This window comes from Schistocerca nitens, chromosome 6 (assembly GCF_023898315.1).
Source record: "Schistocerca nitens isolate TAMUIC-IGC-003100 chromosome 6, iqSchNite1.1, whole genome shotgun sequence".
Lineage (NCBI taxonomy): Eukaryota > Metazoa > Arthropoda > Insecta > Orthoptera > Acrididae > Schistocerca > Schistocerca nitens.
The window spans coordinates 432,411,857-432,421,065 of record NC_064619.1 but is presented as its reverse complement, the minus strand read 5'-3'; the positions used below and the strand labels follow the sequence as shown (position 1 = coordinate 432,421,065).

Genomic DNA, 9,209 nt, shown 5'->3' with positions numbered 1-9,209 from the left:
CAAGAAGGCGCCCCACCTCATTACAGTAACCATGAGCGTGCGGCTCTTGACATTCGCTTTCCAGGATGGAGGATAGGCAGGGCTGGCCAAGTACCTTGGCCACCACGAAGCCCTGAGCCAACTCCACTGGACCATACAGCAGTGTTCAGACAACAAACTAATACGTTCTTGTTCCTATGGGTGTTTTTGCTTTTGAAATACTTTTGTTTCGTTACATCTAAGAACTGAACGAAAATTTTGGTATTTTGTTTGTATGGGTTTACAGCCGCCCTGAATTTATCATTGGAAATCATTTACGTGTTTACGCTGTTTCTTTTTTAGATACGCACTTTATTTCTTAATTGAGCTATTAGCTAGTTCTTCGGAGTTATCAAGCTATATTATAGTAAAAGCCTGTAATGCATATAGCATGATATATTTCACACATCTATGTGGATGAAACAACATGCGATGGCATCCCTAATAAGGATTTACACGATCATAGTAGATATGGATACAGTAAGGTCTCACCAATCTCGTGACCCGTTAGTAGCTGGAGCTCTGATCTGCATCGACTGAACTCTGTAGAGTTGCAGATAGATCGCCACAGTCTCAGATGTGAAATGAAAAGCTGTCACGCAACAGAAACTTTTGAAGATTAACAGCCATAACGCAAGTGTCCAGGGTGTGGTCGTTACAAAAATCAGTAGTAAGAGGGGGGTTGGGGGCTCCTCTAGCTATTGAACTTTAAAAGTGATCCAGAGTACCACAAATGTATTATAATCGTATGTTCAATCAGGGACAAAAACATGTTTTTATAATAGCACAGTATTAGTTAAGGATACTAGAAAACAGAGACATAAAATCTCTGATCAGGTTCAATGAAATCAGTAGTAAGAATGGGGTTTTTGGGGGGGGGGGGGAGGGGGGTCACTTAACTGAAGTTAAAGAATAGTTGAAATGTAGTAAAATTTATTATAATCATAAATTCAGTCAGGGACGAAAATATGGCTTGATAATAGAACAGCATTGATTACGGATGAGCAGAGACTGAAACATAAATTCTCTAATGAGGCGCAATCAAATCAGTAGTAAGAAATGGGTTTGGGAGGTTCACCTAGCTGAAATTAAAGAGTAGTCCAAACATAAAAAAATTATTATAATCACAAATTCAATCAAAGATGAAAATGTGATTTGATAAGAGCACAGCATTAATACCGGATGATCGGAAATAAAACGACTATGAAACATATAATATGTAACCAGCTGCGACGGAAGTACGACAAAGCCCGCGAGTATTGGGTAAAGGAAATAATCGGATTATTGATTCACTACTGATTGGACAAACAAGTAAATAAACGATTCTTATGAGGACATGTGGACTCCAATAATCTGCTGTCGGTTAAAGGATATCACATGCAAGACATCAGAGTGCCTGAATCATTAAAGAGCCATCAATTACTCAATGCAATTCTTAAACAAGATGCCATTAAATTATAAAAACGCGCATGCGCATTTCTAGCTGTTCTCATTTCCCCTTTGCTTGGCAGCAAGATCTTTCAATATTTCCTCCTCGCTGGGACGTGGACCGCATACGCCGCCTTGCCATTCGTGTCTGAATTTTATATTATGAATGTGAGCCTCGTCTGCAGACTGCAACCTCTGAATGTACCTCTCTCCACTGTCCCGATACTTCTTCGTGTAAAAGATAAGAGCTGAGTGAAATTGTAGCTTGAACCTCCCCACAAAATGTTTTTGTATTTAAATAAATATTTGGTTAATGATTCTAATTTTTGTGTGACCTCAGAACAAAATTGGTTCCCATTTATAATCTCCGTGCAGAAATGCATTCACATTTAATGTACCCACAAAATTCTTTTCTCATTTAATGTAAGTTCGAAACAGAAAAATTCCTAAACCCCGAAATAAAAAAATAAATTCAGTAACCTGGTAAATTTTAGAACGACAGCAGTGCTGCGTCATGGCCCTGTAAGATCATTCTGAATAAAAAAACAAAAATCTTACCTCAACAAAAACGGCGAATACATCTGCTCTTACCTAAAAATTTTTCGGCACAGCTCCGTGCAATGCTGGCCTATACATTTGTGATTCGTGAAAGGAATGATCATGGATTGGATAAATTCTTTACATTGAAATGGATGCTTTAAAAAAAATTACTTTATATTACAAAAATTATTATTAGGGCATTTTTAAAACATTTGGACGCCAGTTCACATACAATACTAGATATGCGCGACGCTGCTTCTTTACCTTATACAATAATACTCCGCCTCCAGATTCCCGACCAGAGCAGACTGCAGACAAGCGCAGACTAGCGACTAGCAACAACTTACTGCTACAGCTACACAGTTCCTACTCAGTCAACACTGCTCTCTGGTCAGCGATTCTCTTATACCTTGCATATCGCAGGCAGCGCATACCTCTTACAAGCTTCTGTCAGTCATCTCGCTACTTTTTGCCTAAAACCCCAAAGCGAAATACCGAGCGAGGTGGTGCAGTGGTTAGCACACTGGACTCGCATTCGGGAGGACGACGGTTCAATCCCGTCTCCGGCCATCCTGATTTAGGTTTTCCGTGATTTCCCTAAATCGCTTCAGGCAAATGCCAGGATGGTTCCTTTGAAAGGGCACGGCCGATTTCCTTCCCCATTCTTCCCTCACCCGAGCTTGCGCTCCGTCTCTAATGACCTCGTTGTCGACGGGACGTTAAACACTAATCTCCTCCTCCTCCTCCCAAAGCGAAGTGTCTTTATCAATTGTCCTGACACTCCCTTTTTCAAAAGCCCAAACGAAAGTTTCTATTATCCACTCTCAATTCGTCACAAAACCCTGCTAATCATAAATTTGTTTAACCGTCGCCCAATGGGAAACATCGCAATAAAAGTTGCTTTCTTTTTCGAAAAGCTGGCCAATCTCTTACTTTTTACAGGCTGGCAAAGTATTAACAATTCATGAGTTTTGTGCGCTAGCCAATGAGAGCAACAGCTGCACTGTCTTTTCTCGGAAGACGGCGTCTAACCTGCAACTCAAGCACCTCTTTTTCGCATTGTCTTAGTTTATTTCTTTCCAATATTTCCTGCAGTGGTTGGGTCAAAAACCCTATGGCCTGTAGACGAGGTGAAGTCACACCAGCTCTTTACGAAGCACCCAATATTCCATTGACATTCGGAGTTAATGAGATTTGCTTTACAGAGGGATGGCTCGATCTCTGCATTCAAGTGTAGGCTATCACCCGTTTAGACATTATTGTTTGAATTAACTGAGAAACCCGGAAAAGTCTGTCGCATGACCGACGAATAATTAATGATAGAGTGAAACAATTGTTTGGCACCAGCATCACATGTTTCAACACAACTTGTTTATTTTTATTTTAAATAATTACGCTAACGTATTTTAACATGTATTCTGGCACAGTGACAAAACCCACATGAGTCTCATTCTTTGTTCTGAAATCTGGATCTGACGTCGTGGATAGTTGCGTCCACAACTACGCTGGACTGAAAAGCGAACAGAAATGATACTTATATTTTGAATAATCACATGGAACTTACAGCGATTTGTCATGGTACGGTGGACATTACGAGAGATAAGACGTTTTTTTTTTGTTTTTAATTAGGGTGTGTGATCGCCATATATAGCAATGCATGTTCTGCAATGGGCTCCCATTCTGGCGGCAAAGTTGGTGCGTAGTACCGCTTCTCAATCCTACACCAGTTACCAACTGTTGAATGGTCGTTGATACATGCGGACACGCTGAAATACGCCCCCCAACGCGTTACACAAGCGCTCGGTGGGATTTAAGTCACGGCAATGGAGAGGCCAATCCATTCGCCGAATATCCTCTCGGTAGAAGAGCTCTTTCACCTGCGCTTCCTTAAAGTGAAATCAGGGCCGAAAACACCATTGAAAGGGCGCACGTCGGGAAGGAGTGCCATGTCACCATAACATCGAGTGGTGAGTGGTCAAAGATATGCACGTCAGTACGACCTTGCAACATTATTGCTCCCAACACCTTAGCACCTGGAACACCTGAAACATTATTTTCGACATTAATCCTGGGTCCATTATGTGTTACCATCTCGCGCCATATGAGGATACGTTGATAATAACTACTGACTGAATCCACTCTCAGTCGACAAGAGCATGCGACCCCACTTCTCGTTGATCCAGTACATGTGTTTTTGGCACCATGAACGGTGTCGCCAATGAGCGCCTGTCAACAGAACATAATATAAAGGTTTCTTGGCAACGAGACCACTCCATGGAGTCGACGTGTCACTAGTGTCACTATAGAGCGTGAGAATGAGTGCCTTGCAGTCCTTTAGATGTGGTTGCAATTGCACTCGCTTTTTGATATGGGTCTCTTCTTTATTGTTGCAGATGTAGCGGTCATCCGCTGCTGTAGTTGACTATGGTCGACCGTCTCCTTTCCTTCGAGCAGCAGCCCCTTTGATTCGAAACGCTCCCCTTGTGCGTGAAGCAATGCTGTGAAAGTATCAAACTTCAGGGCTACACTCTTCACACTTCACCCTTCTTCAAGTTTTCCAATGACTGTACTCCGTGTGAAGTCTTCCAAATGTTGTCACTGGGCTACGATGGAATGTAGAACGCCGCCACAACGCACATCAACTGCTCGCTGACTTACACGGTCTTTTCCCGTTCGTTCAACTGCTTCTTGTTACGGGGTCAGCCCAATTTGGCTCGACAATCACGTTGACTCCACAACGTCCAACTTTCTGTGCAGCACTGAGAGACCTCTGGCTACATGCTGCCGCTTCCACCGAGTAGTTGTTACTGTATTTAGCTCGTCCGTAATTTTCGCAGAGGTGTGTACTATAGTTCTGCCAAACCCTTGTTAAAGACGCCGTTTCATCCATGCTGTGTCTTCCAGAAGATACGGAACACAACCATACGTAGAAGAGTGCCGAAGTGCATGTACTGAGAGGCCGCGAACAAACAAGCGTCCACAAGAGAGTACACAATGCGAAGTCTACTTTAAGCTGCCGCCATTCGTTGCAAAAGTAATACCCAAGTGAACATCCAAGTGTGAATCTCAGACGTAAGCAGACGCAGCTCAACTCAAGCCAATACCACAACAGCACCAACACAGCATGAACAGTACCTCGAGTCAGTATCAGGACTCAGCTACAGGCATCATCACGAAGGACCAAACTGGTCATCCTATAAATGATCGTAGCTATCTCGTTCAGTAATTCAAGCAAAGTTTTATTTTGGACCAAACAGACAGTTCCAAGTTTATGGAGCAGCAGACGTGCTGGAAGAAATGTTTAACCAATATTTTAACTGAACTCATTTATTATACCAAAAACCAGAGACGCGTAATTTCCGAATTAAAACTTGCTGGCCGGCCGCCGTGGTCTCCCGGTTCTAGGCGCGCAGTCCGGAACCGTGCGACTGCTACGGTCGCAGGTTCGAATCCTGCCTCGGGCATGGATGTGTGTGATGTCCTTAGGTTAGTTAGGTTTAAGTAGTTCTAAGTTCTAGGGGACTGATGACCACAGCTGTTGAGTCCCATAGTGCTCAGAGCCATTTGAACCATTTGAAAACTTGCTGAAATCTCTAGTACTTTTATCAAGACGTGTTAATTAACAAAACTAACTACCAAATAATAAATAGCAATAAACATTACCTACATTACTTGTCACAGCGCACTATTTGCATTTATATTACTACGCGAACGCTAATCGAAATCTATGTCTGGTAACTTCACACAGATTTACTTTAACAAGTGTATTTAGACCAGGGAAGTACTTACCAATAATAATAAAACTCTCGCTATGTCCTTCATAGCTAGTGCTGTAATTCCATTCCCACGTGCATTAGCCACACTAAGAGGCCCATTCAAAATTGACAGCACCCCACACGTTATCGGCAATAAATTGTTTCATTGGTGCGGTGCCTTCAATAGGAAACAAACAACTGCATTTGCCGAAAGCGCGACCCACACTTGGAAATAAGCCAAGGTAACACGCACTGGGTGCAGACTCTGAGGCACTGTGTACTTCGTTCAGCCTGGTAGAAACCGACACACACGACCACCAGCCCACACAGGATACAACACACAGCCCCGTTATGGCTAGCTGCACTGTGGCAACACCGCTTCGCTCCACAAGCAAGTACTCACTCTCCGGTCTCACTCTCACCTCGACGCCATCATGTTCGGGCTCTTAAAACCAACCGCGCCAGAGTTCCTCTAGTAATCAGAAATTCGATTTGCAATGAGATATCGAACCAAAATAACGACTAAATCAAGGTCGACCGTAAAAGCTGTTAGCAGCACCGACCTCAGTATCTAGACACTAGCGAATGAGACAGGAACTGAAATTGAAGATAGCAAGGCAAAAGCTGAAATGCTTAACTACGTTTCGAAATGTTCCTTTACAAAGGAAAACCCAGGAGAACAGCCCTAATTCAATCCTCGTATCACTGAAAAGATGAATGAACCATGTAGTGTCAGAGGTGTTGAGAAAGAGCTGAAATTGTTAAAATTGAACAAAACTCCCGGCCCTGATTGAAACTCTGTCAGATTCTATACTGAATTTGCGGCTGCTCTTCTAATTATAATCAATCGTAGATCCCACAAACAAAAAACCTTGCCCAGTTCTTGATAAAAGGCACAGGTCACTCCCATCTACAAGACGGGCATTAAAAGTGATCCACAAAACTACAGTCACTGAACTGACATTGATTTGTTGTAGAATCTTAGAACATATTCTGAGCTCAAACATAATGAAGTATCTTTAACAGAATTACCTCCTCAATGCCAGCCAGCATGGATTTCGAAAACATCGATCATGTGAAACCCAACTCGTTCTTTTCTTACATGACATACTGAAAGCTTTGGATCAAGGCGACCAGGTAGATGCAATATTTCTTGATTTCCGAAAAGCGTATGACGCAGTACCGCACCTACGCTTATTGTCAAAAGTACGATCGTATGGGGTATAAAGTGAAATTTGTGACTGGATTGAGGAGTTTTTTGTAGGGAGGACACAGAGTGTTATCGTGGATGGAGAGTGATCGTCAGATACAGAAGTAACTTCGAGTGTACCCCAGGGAAGTGTGTTGGGACCCCTGCTGTTCGTTTTGTATATTAATGACCTTGGGGATAGTATTAATAGCAAAATATGGCGTTTTGCAGATGATACAGTTATCTGTAATGAAGTACTGCCTGAAAGAAAGAGCATAAATATTCAGTCAACTCTTGATAAGATTTCAAAGTGCTGCATAGATTGGCAATTTGCTTAAATGTTCAGAAACGTAAAATTGCGCACTTCAAAAACGGAAAAACGTAGTATCTAATGACTATAATATCAATGAGTAACTGTTGGATTCGGCCAGCTAAGACAGATACCTGGGTGTAACACTTTCTAGGCATGTGAAATGGAATGATCACATAGGTTCAGTAGTGCGTAAAGCAGGCGGTAGAGTTCGGTTTATTGTCAGAATACTAGGGGAAGTTTAATCAGTCTAATTGCTTACAAATCACTCGTGCGACCGGATCTAGAATTTTGCTCCGGTGTGTGGGACCCCGACCAAATAGGGCTGACAGGGGATACTGAACGTATACACAGAGGGGCAGCACGAATGTTCACAGTGTTGTTTAATCCGTTGGAGAGTGAGACAGAAGTGGAAGGCTCTTGGTGGTAGACGTAAACTATCCAGAGAATGTCTGTTAACAAAGTGTCAAGAACTGGCTTTAAAAGAATACTCTTGGAATATACTACAACATAGGGATCGTGAGGATAAGATTAGAATAATTACTGATGCCTCATTCCTTTCGACACATCGAAATTAAACACATAACCAGTTTGTAGTTTCCAAACACTTCTTTATTCCAAACACATGCTGTTAATGAAACCAAGAGTAACATGATTATAATAAAAGGCGCCTGGCCTACAGAACCAGTAGCAGTACTCAGATTGGAACATTAATGCATTTAAATGTGACAGACACAGGTCTTTCAAAATTTACTCAAGCAATTTTCACTAATTAAAACAATGTCCATAAAACCCCATTAATAAAACTTAACTGACATAACTCAATGCTTCATGACTTACATGGGAACTGGCTTCCATATCGAATTCTAAAACTACTTCCAGGGACTGTGAAACGTCCCCTTTCAACAATATTTCACGACTGTGCTTAACCTGACACACAATATTTTTTAGCGCAACGCAATCTGACTTTCAAAATTCTCTACAAGAGAATGGCCCTGACTAACATTAAACTATACGTCTCACAAATCACTTACCTCACCAAAAATCTTCGCTGCTCAAGCTACTGCAATACAGCGAGCGCCACTACTCCCAGCTAAATAAAAGATTCAAACTACTGAAGGCACTAACTACTGATAGGGATAGTTAGCAAATGAAAGATATTAATAGAGAACAAACAATGTATTTACCTTAATATCATATATAGCAGTTCATAACAAATTACAAAACTCCGCCATCTCTCTCCCCACATCCACCACTGCTGGCGGCTCACCTCCAACTGCGCAACGTTACGCGCTGTTCACAGCCAGCTGCCTAACACTACAATGGTTGAGTATTACAACAATGCAAAGCAGCCACAGACTGCACACGGCACAGCCGGTGATTTTCATACAGAGGTGGCGTTACTAATAAAAAAACCTAAACAGCCTACTTACAACTGATTTTAATCAATTCTAACAAATTAAATGTATTATCAGATTAATACACTCGACGAAGGTCCTCTTTGGTATTAGTCACAAGTACAAGGTTCACATACATTTCATGGTCAGAATATAATAATAGTATATTAAATAGTCTTAACATGAAACCATTACAATTTTCACATTGAAAATTAGTGATGGACGTGAGCAGACCCAAGGGTGATACCAGACAGAGGACATTCACGGACGAGAAGGTAAAATGGAGCTATACTCAACTTTGGGCTAGAATTAAGCTTCCAGAAAACCAAAACGCTCCACCGGAAAGAAGGAATTGCAGGACACTAACAACGTAACCACAGACACCGATCCGAGTCCTTAAATTTCCTTCTTCCACCGTGATACCTCGATCGGAGTTTGCTCTTGTCGACCACTGCCAATTATCTGAAACACAAACACATCAGCGGCAGACAACATTCTGGCGCATCAGATAGACAAACATATCTGCCCAACTGGGTATAAATAAACCTTTAATTATACACAGTACCAATGAA

The 9,209-nt window shown here is 41.9% G+C and overlaps 1 non-coding gene across 1 annotated transcript; it reads left to right on the top strand.

Annotated features, from left to right (window-relative positions):
• The first annotated feature begins 2,483 nt into the window (after nucleotides 1–2,483).
• On the top strand, nucleotides 2,484–2,556 carry Trnaa-cgc (transfer RNA alanine (anticodon CGC)). Its single transcript has one exon. It is a non-coding gene; the product is annotated as a tRNA-Ala (tRNA).
• The last annotated feature ends 6,653 nt before the right edge of the window (nucleotides 2,557–9,209 follow it).